Source organism: Macrotis lagotis, chromosome X, assembly GCF_037893015.1.
Source record: "Macrotis lagotis isolate mMagLag1 chromosome X, bilby.v1.9.chrom.fasta, whole genome shotgun sequence".
Taxonomy (NCBI): domain Eukaryota; kingdom Metazoa; phylum Chordata; class Mammalia; order Peramelemorphia; family Peramelidae; genus Macrotis; species Macrotis lagotis.
In genome coordinates, this window is record NC_133666.1 from 241,203,618 (window position 1) to 241,229,820 (window position 26,203).

General features: G+C 37.4%; 1 long non-coding RNA gene across 1 annotated transcript in view; it reads left to right on the forward strand.

Annotated features, from left to right (window-relative positions):
* Window positions 1–9,742: 9,742 nt before the first annotated feature.
* LOC141502619 (uncharacterized) overlaps window positions 9,743–26,203 on the forward strand; it is a 31,378-nt gene continuing 14,917 nt past the window's right edge. The window contains exon 1 of the long non-coding RNA XR_012472603.1: window positions 9,743–9,822. This is a non-coding gene — a long non-coding RNA (uncharacterized LOC141502619). The remainder of the gene's footprint in view (window positions 9,823–26,203) is intronic.

Below are 26,203 nucleotides of genomic sequence, written 5' to 3' on the forward strand. Positions count from 1 at the left end.
TTTTATTATTTCCATGTTGTTATTTGGCATAATATTTTCCTTTGGTTTTCTTTCTTCTTAAAATTTAAAAAAATTTCAATTATATGAAATCATAATTTTCAACATTCAATGTTAAAAATTTAATTGGTAAATATTTAATGAAATAAATAAAAAATATTTTTAAATATTTACTTAACTTTATTTCTTCCTCCTTTTTTTTACTTCCCTGCATAAAGCCTAATCAAAAAATATTCCAGGTTGATGCTGAGGTTCTACAAATGTTAGCAGAAGTCTTGTACTTTTAGTCTAGCCAAACATCAAAATACTGAAAAGCCTCTTCAATGAAACCACAACAAAGAAGAGGAGATTGTTTTAAACATCCATGTCCAGAAAATAAGGGAGATGAGGAACTTACATTGACAGATTTCATGAATATGTGCATTATGAGATGGTGTTTTCTAAAAGTGTTAATATTTCTGGTTCTTTATCTTTCACTTCCTTTTCTTCTCACTCTCTCTCTCCCTCTCTCTCCTCCCTACTTTCCTCTCCTTGTAATTCTCTCTCTCCCCTCTTTCTCCTGAGCTCCATAAGAGAGAACCAGAAATATTAACACTTTTAGAAAACACCATCTCCATAAGAGGTAAGTCTGACCTGGCCTGAAGTTACATTCATGCTGGACTGTGATACTCTATAAGATAACTTTGAAGACATTAACTAATTAGTCCATCCCTTAAGCCTGATGCCTCTTCTCAAAGGTAACTATGGTCACATTCATCTCCTGATAGCAGATGGAACACAGAGATTGAAGAGATAGGCCTTAAGAGTCCATAAATCCCAATCCTAGCTTTGCCAAATATCTTATTCCTCAATAACCCAGTTTTTTGTGTTCTTCCTGTAAACCTGAGTAGTGGTGCTGACCCATTGCGAAGGGATTAAGGAAGTTAGAAGCTGGAGAAACCTGAGAAAGCATCTATTTCAACTCTTTATTTTACAGGTAGGGTAGCCCAGTTAGTAACTTCTCAAAGGTCACCTTTCTAGTTTTTGGCACTCCTGGTCCTGGATCCAAAACCAGACATCTTTCCTTTTCAAAATGTTTCCTCTCAGAATTAAGAATCCAATGAGGTAAAAATCACTTACAAAATAACATATTGTAGAAAAGTTTAATGAAAATGACAAGTCATTAGGATGTCTGAATTTTCCTAAGGAGTCAATATTGGATCAGGAAACAACTGGTTCAGAAGGATGAATCTATGCTCTCATTGATAAAAGGAACTCCTAAATGAAGAAAATTTCTATAGTTATTTAGGTTTTCACTGACTATTCAATTTATAGTCTTCTAGAGTTGCCTAGGGTCCTAAGAGGTTATTCAGGGTCACAGAGTCGGGATGTATCTGAAACCAACCTTAAACTCAGGTCTTCCTGATTCTGAAATGGGCTTTCTGTCCACTAGGGAACCCTGCCTCTCCAGTTTACCTTCTTATCCTCATTATTCTTATTGGTGTCTCATTCTAATGTCAGATCCCTTACTGTCACTCCTTCAGTTTGCCCTGAGACTTCTTCCAAAAACATGCAATACTGCATCCTCCACCCCCTACCTCCAGGCCCACCCATATCACGGACAGCAAGACCTGCTTGGCTTGGTTTCTAGTCTGGTACAAGATCAGAGATTTCTGTCATCATCTATTTAAGAGGGGAGCCAATAAAGATCTTTGATTCAAAGGATGTGACTCCATCACTTTCTCTGACATATAAATGGTATTCATCCAACACTTCCTATAGCAAATCACATTGGGGCAACCTGACAAGGCTGCAGATGGACAGAGCTTTCCCCACATTGTTCTACAAACTCAGCCAGGTCTCTGGGGGAAAGAAGAGAAATCTTTTTGCTTCCACTTCCCCTTTGTTTGTTTGAAGGATCAAGAGAACACAGTTCCATTTTCAACAAAATTTAAAAAAGGAAAATCATGAAAAGAGCCAGCCATCTCCTTTTTTTCCTTAATATATTGTTGCATCTAGTGAACGGAAGTGGTGAGAGCTACTGATACTGAAGCCGCATGGGACTCATGTAGGTCACTCCCCAGCTATCAAATGGGCATGTCTTCCTCCACATGAAGAACGAGTTTGTCATGTGTTTGGAAGCTGCTTTTGACTCTGCTCTGTTTCACAAGATAAAACACAAGAACTTTGGCCTGGACTTTCACCTGGATGCCTCATGTGGATGGGGGGGGGGGGGGGGGGGTTTAGTATCAAGGCTTTGGAGAAGGCAGGGGAGGTCCTGTGTGTTGAAATGAAAGCACCCATATTCCAGTTCTGTCTTTGCTATTTGCTACTGGGATAACTCTGGGTGAACAAATTAACTACTACTCTGAGACTCAGTTTCCTCATCTGTAAATTGATCTTTAAGATTGCTTAGCCCTCAGTTTCCTCATCTGTAAAATGATCTCTAAGATTTCTGCCAGCTTGCTAAGATGAAGAAACAGGAAGTCATTAGCCAAGTTTCTAAAGCCTCAGCCTACTTATTGTTTGTTATTCCTTCTCTAAGAAGACCATGACATCAGGGAGGTGATGCTACAACAAGCACATGAATCAGTTTTGAGTGAGGCGTGCTATGCTAAGTCACCAGCCTCACTTTCTCCTCCAGAGCCAGCTGGATCCAGCGGCCAGATATGAATCAGGATGACTGGAGATGGCCCCGGATTTGAGGCAATCCATGACTTATCTAAGGTTACACAGCTAGTAAGTAGTAAGAGACTGAGACTGGATTCGAACTCCCTCCTCCTAACTCCAGGGTCAGTGCTCTATGCCACTCAAGGGCAGAGACCTTTCTTATAATACTTCTTTGAGACAGTAAGGTGGCTCAGTGAATGAAGCATTGTCCCTGAAGTCAGGAGAACCCAAGTTCAAATCCAACCTCAGATATTTCTCAGCCATGTGACCCTGGGCAAAATTGTCTCCCAAAAACAAAACAAAAAAATTTATTTTTTCTTTCCTCTTATATGGTGTGACACATTGAGGACACTGAAGATTACAGTTGGGACAGACCTGAGTTCAAATCCTGCCTTGTAGTAGGCCTAAAGAACTTGATAGCTTTTTTCCTCTGTAAAATGGTAGTACCTAGCTCAGAGAATTGTTGGGAGGATGAAAAGAGATGATCTTTGTAAACCTTAAAGTGTTATTTGAAAATCAACTTTTACCAGTCAGTTTAGCAAAACTGCTGCATTTCATTTTTAAGTGACTTGCTATATCATCATGGTTATTTTCATCATCACCATGTTCTTACCAACTTTAGGGAGCTATTGTGTTACTGCAGTGATGCCTCATTTATCTCCTCTTTGCACTCATACATGTTGTCCCTGAATCCTGGGACATGTTTCTCTCTCAACCTCTACCTGTTGAAATCCTTCTATTCCTTTTTTAAAAACATTTTAACATTTTATTTGTTTTCCAGTTATATACAATAGTAATATGTACCCATCATTTTTTGCAGGACTCTGAATTCCACAATTTTCCCCCACCTCCTCCCTTCCCTCCCCCCTACAAAAGGCTGACAGTCTCTACATTGTTTCCATGCCATATGTTGCTGTAAATTGAATGTTTTAACCCACCCCCCGGAAGATGGGAAACCTCAAGAATAGAGAGAGAGAGAGAAAAAAAATGTACTTCAGTCTGTGTTCAGATTTCAATGGTTCTGTCTCTGGGGTGAGTTGCTTTCTTTATCATAAGTCCACCAGATGGGCAGCTAGGTGGCACAGTGGATAGAGCACTGGCCCTGGAGTCAGGGTACCTGAGTTCAAATCTGACTTCAGACACTTAATAATTACCTAGCTGTGTGGCCTTGGGCAAGCCACTTAACCCCATTGCCTTGCCAAAAAAAAAAAAACCCAACTAAAAATAAATAAGTCCACCAGAGAAGTTGCTTCAATATTTTTTCCCACAGTTGCTATTACTAGCTGTATCTCCACTCTATTTCTCCTCACTCTCATATATTCTATTCTTTCTCCTTTCATCCTGGTCCTGTCTAAAAGTGTGTTGAATCTGAGTACTCTCTCCCTCAATCTTCCCTCGCTTCTATCACCTATTCCCCCCCTTCCCTCCCCCCATTCCCCCTCATCCCATCCCTTTCCTCCCATCCTTCTCCAGGGCAAGACAGATTTCCTCGCCCTATTAAATATGTATGTCATTTCCTCCCTGAGCCATTTCCGATGAGAATGAAGGCTCATTCATTCCCCCTTGCCTCCCCCCCTCGACTCCATTGAAAAAGCTTTTTCTTGACTCTTATGTGAAATCTCTCAACTTTTTCATCTCCTTTTCCTTCCTCCCAGTACTTTCCCCCCATCGCCCATTGACTCCATCCCTTTACCACATCATACCATTATATTCCACTCCTTCCTATGTCCTGTCTATATATGCTCCTTCTAATGGCTCTTATAAATGAGAACGTTCATATGAGTTATTAATATCTTCTTCCTGTGCAGGAATACAAACAGTTCAACATCATCAAGTGCCTCATAGTTAGTCCCTCTCTTCTACTCCCTCTATGGTTCACCAGAGTCCTGTACTTGGAGATCAAACTTTCTGTTCAGCTCTGGTCATCTTGATAGGAAAGTTTGGAAGTCCCCTGTTTCATTGAAAATCCATCGTTTCCCCTGAAAGAGAATGTTCAGTTTTGCTGGGTAGTTGATTCTCGGTTGTAAACCAAGATCTTTTGCCTTCTGGAATATCATATTCCAATCCCTATGAGCACTTAATGTAGATGCTGCCAGATTCTGTGTAATCCTGACTATGGAGCCTCAGTAGTTGAATTGTTTGTTTCTAGCAGCTTTTAGAATTTTCTCTTTGATTTGGGAGTTTTGGAATTTGGCTATATTATTCCTGGAAGTTTTTCTTTTGGGATCCCTTTCAGGGGGTGACTGGTGAATTCGCTCGATTTCTATTTTACCCTCAGCTTCTAGGATCTCAGGGCAATTTTGCTGTATTATTTCTTGAAAAATGAAGTCTAGGCTCTTCTACTGGTCATGGCTTTCAAATAGTCCAATAATTTTTTAAATTATTTCTTCTGGATCTGTTTTCAAGGTCAGTTGCTTTTCCACTGAGATATTTCACATTTTCTTCTAATTTTTGGCTTTTTTGGAAGAGTATTTCTTCCTGATTTCTTGCAAAGTCATCAGCTTCCTTTAGTTCCATTTTGCATTTGAAGGAGCTATTTTCTTCAGAGAGCTTTTTTAATCTCCTTTTCCAGCTGGCCAATCTGCTTTGTAAGGTATTCTTCTCCTTGTTTGCCTTTTGTTTTGCTTTTTCCATTAGGCCTAAACTGGTTTTTAACATATTTTCTTTAGTTTTTTTGGTATATCTTTCATCAAGCTGTTGATTTGGTTTTCATGATTTTTCTGCATCGCTCTCATTTCTCCTCCCAATTTTTCCTCCACCTCTCTTAATTGCTTTTCAAGGTTGTTTTTGAGCTCATCCACAATCTGAGCTCATTTTCTATTTCTCTTGGAGGTTTTAGATATGGAAGTTTCAATTTTGAAATCATCTGAGTATGTGTTTTGATCTTCCATGGAACTAAAATAATTCTCTATGGTTAGATCCTTCTTTTTTCTGTTGTTTACTCAATTCCTAAGCCCAAGACTAATTTACAGCACTTCCACAGCTTTGGGGTTGTTTTTTTGTGGGGGGGGGGGGCTGGGGGGGGCACCCCACTGGGACCTTTATTCCTTCAAGGTCTTATGCTCTCTTGCCTGTGCTTTGATATGTAGATGGCCCAGTACTTCCCTCTGCCCTGGGGCTTTCAGGTGGGATTCAGCATGGTTATTTAGTATGGAACTCCAAATGGCAATATGTGAGTGTAGGCAAACAGCAGAGTTCTACCCCAGGAAGAGCAGAGAAATCTCTGCAGACTTCCCTTACTGTCTCTGGGGGTGCAGGCTGCTTTCTCCGCTGCAGGTTCGGTGGCTGGTGCTCCTCACTCCACACTCACCCAGGTGCAGCAGAGTTCTCTCACAGCCCCTTCAAGCTGTTGCCTGTGATCTCTGGGCTGGGCTGGGTCCAAGGCTTTTTTTCCAACCCCAGTCCTAGTGAAACACAGCTTTCCCTTGGAACTTCTAAGTTATCTTGGACTGGGAAAATGTAGCACTCAAGTCTTTCTGTGGGATCTGCCCCTATAAATTTTGGCTAGAGCCATCCTTTGTTTTGGGGTCTGGGGGATCGGAGTTCTCAGGAGATGCTGCCTTCACTCCGCCATCTTGGCTCTACCCCCGAAATCCTTCTATTCCTTCAAGGTCCAGTTCACATGACCCATGGCATCTTTGTTGAATCATCCCAGCTAGAAATGATTCTTTTCTCTTCAAATGTTCCCAGAATCCTTTGCCTGGCACTCTACCTTCAGCCTGTTGATTGTTTGATTTTTCAGTATGATCAATTGCATCCAGGAAATAGAGGATTGATTTATTGTCTTAGTGATTGTCTAGGCTCCTGACAGTCTCAGAAAAAAATGTTCATAATGCTGATTAAAAATAAAAATGAATCACTTCTTCTTCCTACCCAGAAAGCCAGTTGTTAATATATTTACCAGTCCACTCTTGCCTGTTTTGTATCATAATTAATATTCATTTGTAAAAGTTAGCTTGGCTTAGTAAAAAGTACATTGGATTTAAGTCTAGGATATAGGTTCAGATCCCACATCTACCTGTGTGAACAAGTCTGAGTCTCCATTTCCCCAAAGTGTAAAATTAAATATTGGATTAGAAGATCTCTATATGCCCTTCCAATTGTAAATGCCATGAAAGAGGGCAATTAGGTGGTTCAATGGATAGAGCATGAGGACAGGAGGTCCTGAGCTTAAATCCAGTCTCATTTACTTACTAGCTGTGTGACCCTGGGTAAAGTCACTTAACTTCAATGCCTCAAAAAAAAAAAAAAAGGTAGAACAAAGAGTGCTGAATTCTCTTAAATTGTAAAGTACTTGAGGAAAGGGACTTTTTGCCTCTTTGATGTCCTAGGGCTTAGCACAGTGCTTAATAACTTTTCAGAACCTCAGTTACAATTTATAAAATGGAAATAATGATACTTATCCTACCCAATTCACAGGGTTATTGTAAACAAAAGTGAATAGCAAACCTTGGTATGTTATGTAAAATCTGAGTTGCTATTGCACTAAATTGCTCTTTGGTCTACCTTTGGATAACAGACTAAACCAATGAATGCAGACTAGAAGTTGGAATAAGACTGCTTATTGCAGCCCTCTTACTTTACAAAAGAACGAGACTGAGTTTGAGAGACTTGTCCAATGTTTCATGGCAATGATGTGGTAGAATCAGAATTAGATTCTAGATCTTTTATCTCTTAATCTAGAATGTTTCCCAATTAGCAAAGATATATATTATCCTATCATGAGATGATATATACTATCATGTGTTGGGCCTATAGTCAGAAAGACCTGAGTTCAGATCCTCCCCTCAGATACTTCTAGCTATATGATCCTGGGCAAGTCACTGAATCCTGTTTGCAACAGTTCCTTATCTGTAAAATGAACTGGAGAAGGAAGGGACAAACCACTCCATTTTCTTTGCCAAGAAAACCCTTAATGGGGTCTCAAAGAGTCAGACATGATTGAAAAATGACTAAGCAAAAACAAAAATCCTATTATTAGCAATTTGTACCAGCTTAAGTGAGAGAAATGGTAATTAAAGAAAAAAAACAAAGGGGACGGCTAGGTGTCATAGTGGATAAAGCACCGGCCTTGGAGTCAGGAGTACCTGGGTTCAAATCTGGTCTCAGACACTTAATAATTACCTAGCTGTGTGGCCTTGGGCAAGCCACTTAACCCCATTTGCCTTGCAAAAACCTTAAAAAAAAAAAAGAAAAAAACACTCTACTGGATAGATGTTTGCATGCTAAACTACAGCACACTTCCAGCATCCTTGAGATGGTTTTACATAGCATGCATCCATAACTGTTGGGAACCTCTATCTCACCTAGATTTTGCTTCTTAATTTTAAAGTTTAAGGCCTTAAGTCAAATCCACAAGCAGTTATTAAATGTTTCTAATATGCCACACATTATGAAAAGTGCTAAGGAGTGAAAGAAAGGCAAAAATGGTCCCTGACATGAAGAAGAGAGAGAATTTGGAACTTAAGGTTTTAGAAGTAAATGCTGAAACATGTTTATGCATGTAACTGGGAGAAAAGGTAGAAATGAGGAAAGAGAAAGTTTGAGACATGGAGATAGCCAGTTAAAAGACCCTAAGCTCTGGGACCTCAGCATGCCTTGCAGTTCTACCCAGCAATTCCCTTGATCTCTAAGAGTCTTGACCTAGGCTTTGATCCCAAGGGCAATATCCAATGTTATCTTTCTCCAAAGATTTCTTCCCTAGGCTTCAGGGGCCTGCAGAGATCACAAAGATGTCTTCTTTCCTCCTCATGACTCCCAGTGCTTGGATGCCTTTCCCTTGACCTTGACCAGTTTTCCTCTGATCTATTGAGTTTGTCTGAATATATTTCTGGTTCTACCTTTAGGGGAAACTGAGGTTCTTTACTCTGGTTCAAGTTGTGACTGATAAGTCAGATGTAAGGTCAGAAAGCCCTGGTATATGGATGACAGCAACAAGAAACAAATGGTTGGGGAGGAGGGTAAAGCTGTTATTTCAAGGAAGGAATGACTGGGTCAAAACAGACTCCCACAGTGTGTAATTGGGGAGCATACTTTTTTATAAGGTATGTGCTAAAGGAAAAGTGGGCTGTTGTGGTTTCCATAGGGATTAAGAGTTGTTTGGGGGTCTCCATGGAGATGGTTGATTGTTTGGGGTGTCTATGGAGATTAAGATTCATTTTCTCAGGAAACAATACTCAGGCTCAATTGGGCAAGAGAGAAACCCAGGCTTGGTTCCAACAGTGACCTCTACAGCAAACACCTGGTCAACATCAACTCAGCTTCTTCCAACATCCATAATTAGGGTCCTTGTTTTGATCCCATGAACCCTGTTGGGATACCCACTTAATGAATATTTCCTCTTTGAAAGATCCAATCATTCTCAGATTGTCCACAGAACACACTGCACTACCCTAGGTCCAGGGAATGTTCATTTCTTCTCTGGCTTAAATTACAAGTTCTAGCTGCTTCCCCATGTCTTTTTGATAATTCAGTTGCTATCAGAAGAAAGGTGAAATTCTTTCTGAGATGTCTAGGTGGCATTGTGTTGGACAGAGTTAGGAAAAGCTGAGTTCAAATTTTGTTCCTGATGTGTGCCAGCTGTGTGGCTCTGGGTAAGTCAACCTCTGATTGATCAACTATAAAATAGGAATAATAATAACCCCTAACTCATAGTGTTGTTGTGAGGATCAAATGAGAAAACATATGTAAAGTATTTTGCAAATTTTAAAGTGCTAGATAAATAATAGCTATTATTATTTTTAATGGATGTATGCCCATATAAAAAGGGAATAATAGGAAAAGACTTGCTTTTCTCATAATGCCATTGGAACAAGATGCTGCTTGCTAAAAAGGTACTTATTTTCATAATGTCCAGGGTCCCTTGCATGAACTCTGAGAGAGATTTCTGGGAAAGAGAAGGGAAGTTATAGCTAAGGATAGGAAGACTTTCTGCAGAACCATGCAATGGAATGTTAAAAAAGCAGAGACAACAGCTGTTGGGTATCATGGTCAAGCAGATCCTAGACTGAGCCATTTAGAAGCCAAGAAGCTGCCTATTGGTGGCTGACAGAGACAGGAGGCAGACTGGCCTGCTTGGAGAGCAGATTGAGGGAGGGAGCAAGTCCAGACCTTGAACGAGTATACCATGAGGATGTGGATGCTGACTTCACTGAAACTCCCAGTTCTATCAATGTTGTGAGTTTTTTTTTAATGGAAAGAGTTTTTGTTGTTGGTGTTCAGTCATTTTGATTGCGTCTGACCCCTTGGTAATGCCATTTGATGTTTTCTTGGCAAAGATAATAGAGTAGTTTGCCATTTATTTCTTTCTCCAGCTTATTTTATAGATGAGAAAACTCAGGCGAATAGGTTCAGTGACTTGCTAAGGATTATGAAGCGATTAAGTGTTTGAGGTGATGAAAATCTGCCATGCTGATTCTAGGTCTAACATACCACCTAGCTGCCCCAGGGGAAGGAGACTGACCTTCTGAGAAAGAAGAAGGAAAATTGTTCTCTTCTTATCATTTTTTAAGAATTTACGGAATGAGACAAGCATTTCCTTAACACAGTACAATAAGAAAGATGATTACACATGAAACTATAAATCTATTATGCTTTGTTCTTTTCAAAACATACAACAAAATTATCATGTAAATTCTTTTTTACTGTTTTCTTCTCTCTCTTCTTCCCTCCTAGAGATGGTTTACCATTAGACACAAATGGAAATGTATATGTATCTGAATGTCTTTTTATGTAAATTTTTCCTTCTTAACTGGGGCTTGGAGGTGAGGGTCACATCTGTATTTCTGTGCTTAGTAATCAATGTGCTTTATCTTCAAAATGTTTACTGGTAGGCTTGGTTGCTAACAGGTGAGCTGAGTAGGAATACACCAGAAATGAGGCCAATGTAGATATTCTCACAGAGAGAACATCTGAGGAGGGTTGACTCATGAGGATTTCAATACTAACTCATCTCTAAAATTTAGCCTAATCCATATATCCTTAATCTACACATGGGTTATATAAACATTAAAACTATGCATCACCTAATTCCCAATAGGAAAAAGTAGAATATAATTTTGTCATTCTAGAATTGAAGGTTAGAAAGCCTGGCCAATTCTGAGAGTTTTAGGTTGCTGAGCAGAGCTCCCAGAAGATGTTACTGGAAAGGAACAGGAGGAACAAAACAAAAAACCAAACTTCCCCCAAAAGAGAAATATCTTCGTAATAGATGAAGAATAGGCCTTGAAGGTAAGAAAAATTGAGTTGGAGTCTTGCCTCTGAAATGTATTGATTGTGAAACCTGGGCAAGTTACTTAACCCCCTCAGTGGTCTGCGCAACTTTCTAAGATTACAAGTTACAGAGAAGATGTCAAACTGTACTGGAGCAACTTTCTTGCCTGATGGTGTCCTGGAGCCCATTTAGACAGGATCATAGGATTGTCAAATTTTCAGAGTTGGCGCTCATATACTTAGAAATTGACATGCTATATGAATCAGGATTTAACTTTTTTGTTTGGTTGTTTATCCCGACTTAAGATAATGGAAAAAATGTTTTTTTAAAAAAATATAGATCAAACTTAATGTATCATGTATGGGACAACTAGGTAAAGTGGATAGAGCAATCAGGAAGATGTGAGTTCAAATACAACTTCAGATACTTACTAGCTGTGTGACACTAGACAAGTCACTTAAACTCTGATTGCCTTTAAAAAAAAGTTTTGTTGTGTTTGTGTTGTGTTTGTGTTTCCCTCCTAGGAAACCAGTTATTGCCTGAGAGTGTTGAGTTCTTATTCTTATGTTGAGTCCCAGTTCTGGACTCCTTCAACCTTCCCCAGGAGAGTGTTGGAGGGGTGGGAGAGAAGGATGACAAGGGAGACAAGTACTCCATCAAGATCTCCAAGTGCTGTTTATTTACCAAAACACCAGTTCTTAAGTACCTTTCCAGCCTCTAATCTACTCCCACTCCCATGGCACTTAGTAAGATAAGACTCTGATGTTCAAGGAGACCAGGTGAAGAAAATTTACAATGCTCCTGTACACAACAATAGTTCCTAACATATCTCCCTTCTTGTTTTTGAAACAAAATTTTTACATAATGAATGCTACACAAGTTATAAACAAAAATTCAAAAATAGTATACACAAATGTCAATTTAACAAAACCAATACTCCCAAATTCTTTGAATTACATTTTATCCTCAAATTACAAAGATTACAAAGTTTTTTCTTTTGCCAACAAAAAACCTTTCAAAGCAATCAAATTCAAAATTCAAACCAAAAGGAGTAACATTTAACTTTACCTATTTCAGAGTTTAGACACTAACACACTGTCACAGAAAACAACTCTTTTGTATTTCAAACTTATCAAAGTGAGATTGTTGGACACCCTGGCCAACACCAAAATCTCAAAATATAAAAACATTTTCTCAGGCCAGTGGAGAGATGCAAAAACATCCCATTGAGGATTAAATACATATATATACACACATAATCAATTAAGACTAGTCAACAGAAATATAAGTCATAGGCACAGGCTTCAAAAATCTAAATTTCCCAAGTCTTCTTCCTCTTCTCTCTTCAATAACCTATTGAAAACCATAGTCATTGCCCAACTCCTCCCTCCTTCCCAAACCAGGAAGAAAGCATGGGGGGGGGGGGGGTCCCTTGATTTCTAAAATAAGTTTTTTGAGACATGGATTTTCCAAAAAGGAAGGTTTCCCTTCTCCTTTCCCCCTCCCTCTGAAGAGGGTAAGAATAGCAGAGAATGAGAGAGACCATTTGAAATTGCTTAAGATGTTGACAGTACAATCTGGAGTTGTTGAATTTTGTAAACAGCAGTCAACACCTTTACGGAGAGTGAAATTTTTTGTCCTTGTCAGGGTCTGCATCAAGGTAAGGTCTATGGCAATGATGACAAATCTCTAAAGTTGCCGTAGGTTTGGATCACACTTAACATGCATTGCACAATCAAGCCTGCAGCCACAGTCAAAAGGAGCAGCAAGCAGGTCCTCAGCATCCAGTTTGAGGGCTGAGCAAGAAAGAAGCTTCATCCCCCAGGGCACTGCCTCTGAGCCTCTGCTTCTCGCTGACTCTTCAATGTTAAATTCTTAATTGTTTTCTCATTTTCACTGGTTCCTATTAGTTTAAAATCAGCCCCCTAAGTAACAAGTCAACCTGTTACTTTCTCCAGACTCCTCTGCTCTGGGACCTCACCTGGTTCTATTGCTTGTATCTGCTATGTCCTTCCTATCTTTATTCAGATAACACTGCCTTTGTGTCCCTTTATGGGTGCCTTGTTTAGTCCCTGTTGGAAGCCATATGTTGAGGTCCCTATTCCGGACTTCTAAATTGAGTCCCACTTTGATTGCTTTGAAAGGTTTTTTGTTGGCAAAAGAAAAAACTTTGTAATCTTTGTAATTTGAGGACAAAATGTAATTCAAAGAATTTGGGAATATTGGTTTTGTTAAATTGACATGAAAAATAGTTGAGAGAAAATTAGGGGTCCTTCTAAAAATGACTATCAATAAACTCATTTTATGTGGGCTGTGAGGTTCACAGAAACCTAAATATAGGGCTCACTTTGGTGATAGTAAATAGACTTTGTTGAATGTGCATTTTTTTTTAAATTCTGTTGGAACAAGTAGACCATATATTTAGGAAAGTAATTCTTTAGATATAATGATAATAGATGACTAGGAAAACACATAATGCTTGTATTTTGTATCTGTTTTCTTCCTCAATGAAGAGTATCTTTGGTCTTGGAATGATAGGATAAAAAGGGGCAAGTAGGGAGAAAGAACATGAAATAAATATCAGACAGCATCTGGCTACCCTCAATGAATTCTTGTCACAAGGCCCAGACATACATCCCAGGGTATTAACAGAACTGTCAAGTATGATTGCTAAGCTATTATTGATAGTTTTGAAAGCCCACAAAACTACCAGATAGAGAACTAATGGATTCTGGGTGTAGACTGAAGAACATTTTCTTTTTCCTTTATTTGTTTGTTTATATGTTGTCTGCTTGCTTGCTTTCCCCCCTCCCTCTTTAGAACATGACTAATATGGAAATATTTTGCACAATTTCATATGTTTAATGGGTTTCAAAAGAGGTGGCAGAGGAGCCAAAAGGAAGGAGATAATAAAGCATTGAAAATAAAAATAAGGGGCGGCTAGGTGGTGTAGTGGATAAAGCACCGGCCTTGCAGTCAGGAGTACCTGGGTTCCGGTCTCAGACACTTACTAATTACCTAGCCGTGTGGCCTTGGGCAAGCCACTTAACCCCATTCGCCTTGCAAAAAAAAAAAAAACCTAAAAAAAAAAGACAAGAAAAATAAATTTTAAAAAAGATTGTGGCAAATGAAGGTAGCATGGGACTGGAGTGGGGCAAATGTCCTTAAAAATATATCCTTAAAAAACAAAAAACAACCAAAATGATGGGCAGCAGCAGCAAAGAAGAAAGAAGGAAGAATATAGAGCCTTTAAGCTACAACACTGGTACACTTGTCTTCTATACTTGGCAAAATGTTAGAACAGAAATTTAAAGAAATTTAATGGAAAAATTAAAGGAATGGTTCGTGTGCCAACAGAAACTATAGAACAAGTAACCAACAATTACATGGAACAGAACCTAAGAAAGTGAAGTAGTAATCACCAAAAGTCTATATGATTTCTTCAGATTTGATCATGTCAGATTAACCTGACTTCCATATTTTCACAAAGTGAAAAGACTGGCAGATGACAGGAATGATGGTATAGTTTCATTTTAGCTAAGTACTTGACAAAGACTCTCATGTTACACTTGAGGATAAAGTAGAGAACTATTTCTGTTTACCTATTCCTTATAATTCTGCTTTGAGATAGAAACAAATGGGGTTTGCATTTGTTTGCCTACAATTTTCTTGCCCACTTGACCCAAGAAGAGAGCTCCTGAGAATAAATTTTCCCAGACTAAAATGCAAGCTCTTGTCTGTTAAGAATATTTCACTCATTGTATTTGAATGGCTTAGCACAGGATCTGGAATATATTATAGATTTAATAAATATTTGTTGGTTGACCAAAAATGCTTGGTAGCCAGCACAATATTGGATCAGGTTGTATTACAGAGGAAGATATAGAAAAAATTTCACCTTGCATCCATCATATGCAGACGGAAATGGCAAATGATGAGGTCTGTGGGAAATCAGAAATACTAATGCATCATTTGTGGAGCTGTGAATTAGTGCAGCTATTTTGGAAAACAATTACAATAGAAAAATTTCTAAGCTGCACATGTCCTGTGACCAAGTAATACCACTTCTAAGCTTATAACTCAAGGATGGGGGCAGCTAGGTGGTACAGTGAATAGAGCACTGGCCCTGGAGTCAGGAGTACCTGAGTCCAAATCCAGCCTCAGACACTTAATAAATTACCTAGCTGTGTGGCCTTGGACAAGCCACTTAACCCCATTGCCTTGAAAAAACTTAAAAAATAAAGGATGTCAAACACAATAAATAGTGGTCAAATATTCAAAAATATTTATAGTAGCACTTTTGTGGTGGTAAAGAATTAAAAATACAGAACATGTCCATCAGTTGGAAAATAGTTGAAACAAATTGTGGTACATAGAAGTATAAAATATCATTGGGCCATAAGGCATGAAGACTATGAAGAATTTAGGGAACTTTATTAGAATTTATATGAGTTGATGCAGAGTAACAAGAGAACAATTTAAATGATGATCACGATAATATAAAAGATGAAATAGTGGAAGATATAAGATCGTTAATCCAGTGACTAATTGATAATTTTTATAAACCAGTTTTCAGGAAACATGGATCCCTCCCTTAGTAGAGTGATGGTGGGCGTGAAGTGAGGTAAATGATCCCAGATCTGACCAATGTGCTCATTGGTTTTCCTTAGTTGCACATCCAAAAAACTACTGGAAACAATTAGCAATTTTAGCAAAGTTGCAGGCTATAAAATAAACCCTCATAAATCCTCAACTTTTCTATATATATCTAGCAAAATACAGCATCAAGAGCTAGAAAGAGAAATCCCACTCAAAGTAACCTCAGACAATATAAAATACCTGGGAGTCTATTTGCCAAGACAGACTCAGAAACTTTTTGAAAACAATTACAAAACACTTCTCACACAAATAAAATCAGATTTAAATAACTGGGCAAATATCAACTGCTCATGGATAGGTAGAGCTAATATAATAAAAATGACAATTCTACCAAAACTAAACTACATGTTTAATGCCCTACCAATCAAAATTCCAAAAAATTAGAGTTAGGAAAAAATTGTAAGTAAATTCATATGGAGAAATAAAAAGTCAAGAATTTCCAGGAATTTAATGGAAAAAAAGTGCAAAAGAAGGTGGCTTAGCCGTACCTGATCTAAAATTATATTATAAAGCATCAGTCATCAAAACTGCTTGGTATTGGCTAAGAAATAGAGTGGTGGACCAGCTGAATAGACTAGGTGCAAAAGCAGGAGACGATTATAGTAATCTGCTGTTTGATAAACCCAAAGAGTCCAGCTATTGGGATAAAAACTCCTGGGAAAATTGAAAGTTAGTATGGAAGAAACTTAGATTAGACCAACACCTAACACCCTTACCAAGATAAGATCCAAATGGTTACAGGATTTAGACATAAAAACAATACTACAAGCAAGTTAGAAGATCAAGGACTAGTTTACCTGTCAGATCGAGGGAAAGGGGAGCACTTTATGACTAATAAAGAGTTGGAGAACATCACAAAAAACCAACTAGATGATTTCGATTACATTAAATTAAAAGGCTTTTGCACAGATAAAACTACTGTAACCAAGATCAAAAAAAAGTAGTAAATTGGGAAACAATCTTTAAAAGTAATGATTCTGACAAAGGACTCATTTCTAAAATATACAGAGAACTGAGTCATATTTTTAAAACAAAAAACCATTCCCCAGTTGAAAAATGGTCAAAGGATATACAAAGGCAATTTACAGATGAGATCAAAGCAATCCATAGCCACATGAAAAAAATGCTCTAAATCATTATTAGAGAAATACAAATTAAAGCTTCTCTGAGGTACCACCTCATACCTCTCAGACTGGCCAATATGACCAGAAAGGCTAATGATCATTGTTGGAAGGGTTGTGGGAAATCTGGGACACTATTACACTGTTGGTGGAGCTGTGAACTCATCCAACCTTTATGGAGAGCTGTTTGGAACTACACCCAAAGGGCAACAAAAGTGTGAATACCCTCTGACCCAGCAATACCACTACTGGGTCTATACCCTGAAGAGATCATGAAAAAGGGTAAAAATATCACTTGTACAAAAATATTTATAGCAGCCCTGTTTGTGGTGGCAAAGAATTGGAAATAAAGTAAATGTCCTTCGATTGGGGAATAGCTTAGCAAACTGGGTATATGTATGTCATGGAACACTATTGTTCTATTAGAAACCAGGAGGTACGGGATTTCAGGGAAGCCTGGAGGGATTTGCATGAGCTGATGCTGAGTGAGATGAGCAGAACCAGAAAAACACTGTATACCCTAACAGCAACATGGGGGCGATGATCAACCTTGAAAGACTCGCTCATTCCATCAGTGCAATAATCGGGAACAATATTAGGCTGTCTGCAAAGGAGAGTGCCATCTGGATCCAGATAAAGAGCTGTGGATTTTGAACAAATTTCAAGGACTATTCCCTCTAATTTAGAAAAAAAAACAGATATCTTGTTGCCAGATCTTATTATTTCTTAGACTTTTTGTCTCTTCCTTAAGGGTATGATTTCTCTCTCATCACACTCAATTTGGATCAATGTACAACATGGAAACAAAGTAAAAACTGACAGATTGCTTTCAGTGGGGGAAAATTGTAAAACTCAAATAATATCTTTAATAAAAATAAATTAAAAAAAAGAAAAGAAACTTGAAAAAAAAGTATATCAATGGGGGGGGGGGCAGCTAGGTGGCACAGTGAATAGAGCTCTGGCCCTGTAGTCAGGAGTACCTGAGTTCAAATCTGACCTCAGACACTTAATCACCTAGCTATGTGGCCTTGGGCAAGACACTTAACCCCATTGCCTTGCAAAAACCTAAAAAAAAAAAGTATATCAGTGAAGCATTTGAACTTGTAATTTTTTTTTTTAACACATGCTAAGTGTGTTTTGTCTGTGAGGCCTGGGATAGTGAATGTCAATGTTTATTTTAGCCTCTGTGTGTGAACAAACTAGGATTTAAAATTTTACTTGTCATTGTGACCTCAAAACCTAGTCAGAGCAGGGAAATTTGAAGAGTAGCAGAAGCCTTAGGGATTGTTTAAAAAGTAACCCCAAGTTTCAAAGTTCAGAGATTTCCTAGAGGTATCTTGGTATCATGGTAGATAGAATGTTGAGCCTGGATTCAGGAAGAACTGGGTTCAGATTTGACCACAGACACTTCTTAGCTGTGTGACTCTAGGCAAGATACTTAAACTCTACTGTGAAATAAGGATATTAATAGTACCTATCTCCTAGGGTCGTTGTGAAAATAAAATAAGATGATATTTATAAAGCAGTCAGTAGATTGACAGGTACACTGTCACTAATAAATCCTTCCTTCTTTTCTTCTAGAGAGATAAGTGGAGATCTTGAGCAGTTTATCTCCTGGAGAGAGAAGAGCATTGCTTCCAGCATTAGTGTTAAAGTCAATTAGGAAGAGCCTTAAAGGCCACAAATTGACTTGAAAAACCTCAAAATAACATATTTTAGGGTATATTATATTTTTATTATTTATTTTTAATATAATTATATATAATTGTATAATATTTTTTAATAAAATTTTAATATAATATTATTATGTTAAATATTTCCCAATTAAGTTTGACATCCCTTGCCTATGGGACCCATCAAACTAGAGGAGAAATAATGGTATGGATCACAGAAGACCTATATTTTGCTCTATTCTATTGCTGGGAGTTGTTCAAACAGTACAGTTCAATAGGTATGATATGGCATTGTTCTGGAAAACTTAATTTTAATTCCCTTCTGAGAACAGTTCAAAGGACTCTAAGATTTTAGTAGAAAGCAGACCCAACAGAGGAAAATCCTATTGATTGAATAGGAAAGAGAATTCTATTGATTACTTATGAGTTACTCTGAGTATTTTTTGTATCTGTCTCCTATGAGTCTTTTGCACCATCTGAATTGTCTTTGTGAAAAAAGAATAGTTATAATGGTAAATATAAATATATATGTATATATATATATAAAAAAAATATATGAACATAAATCCCAAAGTATAAAGTAAATATAAGGTTCTTGTTGCCCATAATTGCAGAAACCTAGGTTGAATCATTTTATAAAATAACTGAGTTGGAGCAAAACAAGCTAAGAAAATATTAGTCTTTTGGAGTCACTCTTAAATTAAGACCCAGTACATGAGAGACAAGAATCTTGGGGGGCTCAGGAGAATAGCTAGACCAAAGTTTATATGTAGAGAGAATATTTTTCAAGTTTATAAGCTTAAAAGAATAACAAATATATTGGATAACAAGTGTGAATCCAGAAAGACCCTGGCAGACTGGAATAAAGGACCAGATGTCCTCCAGAGTTGTACAGTCTGATCCAAAAAAAATCTTCACAAGTTCAAGATGGGCAAAGGCTTGATCAGAAAATATTTATTTACTATTAATAAGATCTAATGGGGGAGGAGACAGGAAATTTTTGTAGATGAAATTCTCAATAAGAATCAATACTTTGCCATGCATACCCAAAAGCTGATATTCTCCTACTTTGTATTAAGAGAAGCAAAAATGGGGGTGGCTAGGTAGCTCAGTAGAGGGGTGACTTTGCAAACACTTTATTTGAAGTACTATGCAAATCCTGGCTGTTGTTTTTTGTAACTGATCTCTCTAACCCTAGTTTCATTGTTTGAAAAATGGGGTTTTAGTCTAGATGGTCTAAATCTATGATCCTTTCTTTTATTAAGAAGAGCTGCCTCTGTACCTTCCTCAATCTTTCTTTCCTGGCTTGTGCTTTTCATTAAAGTGGAAGAAGTTACTCTCTTCTGTCTCCAGCACAACTGAAGCATAGTGTCCATGAGGAACTGAGGGGAAAAAAATGAAACCCCCCAAATCTCATGAAACTTCAAAGCCATTGCCACACTTCCTTAATATTACTGTTCATCCTTTGCTTTTAAAGAGGACCAATAATGGTGGGTCCAGCTGTAGCTGATCAGTGAAAACTAATTCAACACAGAGTTTGTTGGAACATTTGGAATGGAGATGTCTCTGTGCATATCTCATGTTTCCTTTGTGAAACTGCGATTCTGCTTTGCTCACGAAGCACAGCACCTTTTTTGACATAAGTAAGCCATAATGGGCTGTCCTGAGGCTGCATCGCCCATGTCTCACAATAAATACTAAAGTTCTTCAGAGAATGCTTTAATTGTAAGCTGAGTAAATACGAAAAGAAATTTGAAAAGGATTCCTTTGAGAAATCTGTTTACTCTGAGACTGCAGATGATTAGCTGTAGGTATTTCCAATCCTCCTCTTTGCATAGACAGTTAAAAGTAAGCTTGGAGGAGACAGAGTTGACTAACTGGGGAGGGAGCAATCCAGTCAAACTCTCCCAATATTCACCTCCAAGAAACTTCAAAATAATGCCTCTAGGGCGGCTAGGTGGCGCAGTGGATAAAGCACTGGCCCTGGAGTCAGGAGTACCTGGGTTCAAATCCGATCTCAGACACTCAATAATTACCTAGCTTTGTGGCCTTGGGCAAGCCACTTAGCCCCATTTGCCTTGAAAAAAAAAACCTAAAAAAAATAATGCCTCTAATAGAATTCTGTTATGGCAAAGTCCTTCCAGGCTAAGATAACTTAGGAGGTTAGCAGAAGAAGACTGCGACAACAGGTTAAGAATTAGCCTAAATTGCACATAGCAGCAACAGCAGTAACTCTGAGAGCTCTCAGACCAGAGACAGTAAATGGGATTTGACAACTGGTCTGAAAAAGACCCTTTGCTGATACTGGGTGAGAACCTGGCACTGTTTGACAACTTTGTTGACTATATGCAGCTTTTTCCTCTCAGTTTTAGGTCACAGTTCTGGGTCTCAGGAGTAGAATGCTAGCACTTGTGGCTGCTGCTGAACAGATTTAGTAATATGGTAGAGAAGATCAAGATACAAATTCAGAAGAAGATAATAACATAAACACAGTAACAAACAAATCCTCAAAGAAAAAAAAAACACTTATTAACTGGACCCAACAAGAACTTTTGAAAATCTTAAAGAAAGAGATTAAGAACTGTAGAGAAAAACTTAGGAAAAGAAATGAGAGAAACTCAAGAAAATTATGAAAAAAGGACTTAAAACCTTGGTAAAAGACACAAAAAGATTCACTGAAGAAAATAACATCTAAAAAAAAGAATAGACCAAATAGAAAAAGACCACAGAAAAAAAGTCATTTCTTGGAGGAGCCAAGATGGCAGCATGAAACTAACATACTCCTGTAGCTTGTTAAATGAAGCCTCAACACAGACATTAAAGCTATAGATCCCATCAAAAAAAAAAAAAGACTGAAATCTTCAGCTGTAGACATCATGGAGGAACTTCTGGGAAGGTCTCTTCAGGTGAAAGGGGGAAATAAAGCCCAGCTAGATGGAAGGGTTTTAGTGCAGCCCAGATCCTGGTAGCTTGATAGCAAGTCAGCAAGGAGGGTCCCAAGCCCAGATCAAGTCTGAGCCCTGGGAACACTGGACCAAAAGACAGGACTGGGTTGGGGACAAACCACTACATAGGCAACATCATGGCCAGTAATAAGACAGGGATCAGACTCTAGCCCTTCCACAAAAAGTTCAGGGCTATACTCCTTATACCCCAGGAGCAGAGCTCAATTATCAAAATGAGCCAAAAAAATCAAAAATGCCAACCATAGAAAACTACCATGCAGATAGAGATGATAAAAATGCCATCTCAGCTGTGTGGCCTTGGACAAGCCACTTAACCCCAGTGCCTTGCAAAAAAACACCTTAAAATGCCATCTAAGAAGAAGAAAACAATGACAAATTACCTGCATGGGAAGTCTTAAAGGAGTCTATGGATTATACTCAAATCCAAAACCTCATAGAAGAGCTTAAAAAAATAATTAAAAAACCAAAGAAGAGAAGAAGAAAAATGGAAAAAAGAAATGAGTCATGCAGGAAAGTTAGGAAGAAATCAATTACTTTGTAAGTAAAAGTAACTAACTGGAAAATGAATGTAAGTCTTCAAAAAATAAAATTGTTCAATTAATTGGAAAAGGAATGCAACTCAACTAAAACTCAAAGCGACCAAGTGGAAAGGGAATGCAACTTAATAAAAAGTAAAAATTAACCAACTAGTAAAGGAAAAACAAAAGCTAACCAAAGAAAACAAAACCCTAAAAATTAGAATTGAACAAATAGAAATCAATGAATCTCCTAGGATTCAAACAAAGCAAACACCATGGGACTGTGGGAGGGTGTATTTGATACTTTGGGGAAGACTGTAGGGCTATGATTGGAGTACTTTAAGATGGAGGGAGAGAGTATACTTAGAGGAACTGGACAGGAAAAAAACTGAAGAAAATGTAAAATACCTTTAAGAAAAACAAACAACCTGGAAAATAGATCTGGAGAGAAAATTTACAAATTATTGCTTTAGGGGCAGCTAGGTGGCATAGTAGATAAAGCACCAGCCCTGGAGTCAGGAGGACCTGAGCTCAAATCCAGTCTCAGACACTTAATAATAACCTAGGTGTGTGGCCTTGGCAAGTCACTTAATCCTATTGCTTTGCCAAAAAAATAAAACAAATTATTGTTCTACCAGAAAGTCTAGATCAAAAAAAGAACTTGGAAAATATCTTTCAGGAAATTATCAGGGACAATTGTTCCACTATATTAGATAAGAAGACAAAATAGTCCTTGAAAGAATACACAGAACACCTCAAGAAAGAGATCCCAGAATAAAAACTCCAAGGACTATCATAGTCAAATTCCAGAATTCTCAAATAAAAGTGAAAATACTGCAAGAGCCAAAAAAGAAGCAATTTAAAAACAAGGAAGCACACTCAATTACATAAGACTTATCAGCTTCAACATTAAAGGATCAGAGGGCCTGGAATATGATATTTTAGAGGGCAAAGGTTCTTGGAGAACAATCAAGAATTTACTACCCTTCAAAATTCATCTTCATCTGTCAGGGGGAAAAGATGAGGACTTTCAAAATTTCCTGATAAAAAGATCAAAACTGAACAGAGAATTTGACCTTCAAATACAAGACTCAAAAGATGAATAAAAAGGTAAACAGAAAGGGGGGAAAATAAATGTTACTCAAGAACATTAAGTTGTATACAACCCTACAAGGGAAAATGACATTTATAACTCTTGAGAATTGTATTTCTCTTAGGATAAATAGTTGAATAGAATTGAAGAGATTGTGCTTAGGGGATATGGGTATGGTTGGTTCTTGTCCTTCATTACTGAAGAAGACCAAAATGACATCAATATTTGAGATAAATTACAGAGCATCCAACTGTGGCTGATCAGATCAGTATGAGCTCAGAATGCGTACAAATAGTCCAATTCATAGAGCATTTTCTCTGATGAGGGTACCTATGCTGTGTGGTCCTGTGCCAAAGACTTTCAGGGTGTTCCAGTACTTAGAGATTCTATACATAATTAAATCATAAATGACTTTACTTAATACTTAGAGGTTTGTTGTACAATTAGGAGCAGAGGGTACTTAGAAGGGATAGATAAAAAAGAGATTAGGAAGTGATCTATCTTGATCCATATTTAAGTTAGCAAAAGTTTTAATAACATGGTTGGGTGCTAAAGGGACTGTGGGAGAGTGTTTTTGATACTTTGGTTAGGGAGGACTACAGTCCTATGGTTTGAGTACTATAGAGATGGAGGGAGAGAGTTTACTTAGAGGGACTGGACATAAACGTAATGAAGAGATTTTATTTGATGCTTTTGCAACAATTGGAATGAGTGTATTTGGTAGGGGGAAGAGGGTAATAAATAGTTCATGAAATGATTTGGCTTTGTATGAAGCTTTGGCTCATGAGGACTGTCTGTCCGTGGAAGATACTTGAAAAGGGGATAAGGTATAAAGTGATTATAATTTAATGTGATTCATGACTCTTGCTAAGTATATATATATGTGTATATATATATATATATATATACACACACACACACACATATACATATATATATATATATATATATATATATATATATATATATTTGTTGTTGTTTGGGGTTTTTTTAGATTTTTTTGCATTGCAAATGGTGTTAAGTGACTTGCCCAGGGCCACACAGCTAGGTAATTATTAAGTGTCTTGAGGCAGATTTGAACTTTACTCCTGACTTCAGGGCCCGTGCTACCCCTTGCTAAGTATATTTCTAATAAGAAAGAAGAGAGGAGGGTACTTAGTAATTATGAGGCAGTGCTGCTTATCACTCAGACAAGCAAGTAATCAATCAATCAACCTTTGAGAATAGTACTTTTATCAGGTGAGATAAAAGGAATATATTTTGACAAAGGCAATGTAATTATAAGCTAGGGTTAAAACAATAAAACCACAAAAAAAGAAGTACCATACTAGGAGAAATTTAGTGAAGAGGTGAAGAGGCACAAAGACCTAATATAGTAGAGGGAAAGAAGGGAGACTGAATACTGAGGAAATCGTACTCAATAGATTTGGCCCAGAAAGGAAACATACATTCACAATTGAGTTTCAAGCTCTTTCTTACCCTAAAGGGACATGGGGTGGGGTAGGGAGGGGATGGCAACAATGAGAAAGAAAAGGGAAGAAGGGCCTGGTAAAAGGGAAGGAGAAGGTACACATGACAAAACTTAAAATTTAAAAGAAAATTGAAGGGGAAAAGGAACAAAACATTGGTGAGAGGGATAAGAGGAAAGGAAAGAGAAAAGTAGAAATGGGGAAAGATAGCATGGAGAAAAATACAGTAATCTTAACTATAAGTGTGAATGGGATGAACGTTCCCATAAAACAGAAGTGGAAAGCAGAATGGATAAAAAACCAGAAACTTAGAATATATTGTTCATAAGAAATTCATTTGAAGCAGAGAGATACAGGGTAAGGGTAAAAGGTTGAAGTAAAATATATTATGCTTCAGCAGAAGTAAAAAAAAAAATCAGGGGTAATGATCTTGATCTCAGATAAAGGAAAAGCAAAAATAGATCTCATTAAAAGGGATAAGGAAGGAAACCAAATCTTCTTAAAAGGAGCCATAGGCAATGAAGTATATCATTATTAAACGTATGTGCACCTAATAGAAGAGTGTCCAAATTCTTAGAGAAACTGAATGAATTACAAGGAGATATAGACATAGAAGGAGACCTCAAGCTTCTTCTCTCAGAATTAGATAAGTCTAACCACAAAATAAACAAGAAGGCAAATAAAATGTTAAAAAAAAAAACCCTTAGATATGATAGTCCTCTGGAGAAGACTGAATGGGGATAGAAAAGAAAATAACTTTTTCTCTTGGCTATATGATACCTATACCCAAAGACCATGTACTAGGGCATTAAAAACCTTACAATCAAGGGCAGCTTGGGTGGTGCAGTTGAAAGAGCACTTGTCCTGGAGTCAGGAGGACCTGTGTTCAAATCTGGACTCAGACACTTAATAATTGCCTAGGTGTGTGACCTTTAGCAAGTGACTTAATCCCATTGCCTTAAATAAATAAAATAAAAGACCCTTATAATCAAATGCAGAAAGACAGAAATAATAAATGCATACTTTTCAGATCATGATGCAAAAAATTACCTATAAAAATTAAATAAAAATTGCCTATAATAAAGGGTCATGGAAAGATAAGCCAAAACTCAATTTTAAAGAATGTGTGTGTATCAAACAACAAATCATAGAAATAACCAATCATTTCCTCCAATAAAATGATAACAATGAGGCATCAAACCAAAATTTATGGGATATAGCCAAAGCAGTTTTTAGGGAAAATTTTATATCTCTAAATACTGAGATCAATGAATTGGGTATACAACTAAAAAAGCTAGAATAAGAGCAAATCGAAGATCTTCATTTAAATACCAAATTAGAAATTCTGAAAATCAGAGAGATTAACCAAATTGAAAGTAAGAAAACCATTGATCTAATAAACAAAACTAAGATAAACCTTGGGTTAATCTAATTAAAAAAGAAGAAATATCAAATTACCAGTATCAAAAATGAAAAGGATAAACTCACCACCAATGAGGAGGTACTTTGCCCAACTGTATGTCAATAAATTTGATAACCTGAGTGAAATGTATGAATATTTACAAAAATACAAATTACCCAGTTTAACAGAAGAGGAAATAAAATATTTAACTCCATTTCAGAAAAAGAAACTGAAGAAATCATAAATAAATTCCCTAAGGAAAAGTCTCCTGGTCCAGATGGATTTGAAAATGAATTTTAGTAAACATTTAAGGAACAAATAACTCAAATTCTACATAAACTATTTTTTTTAAATGGAGAAGAAAGTGTTCTGTCAAATTCCTTTTATGACATTAATATGGTGCTGATACTAAACCAGGAAGAGTCAAAACAGAGAAAGAAAATT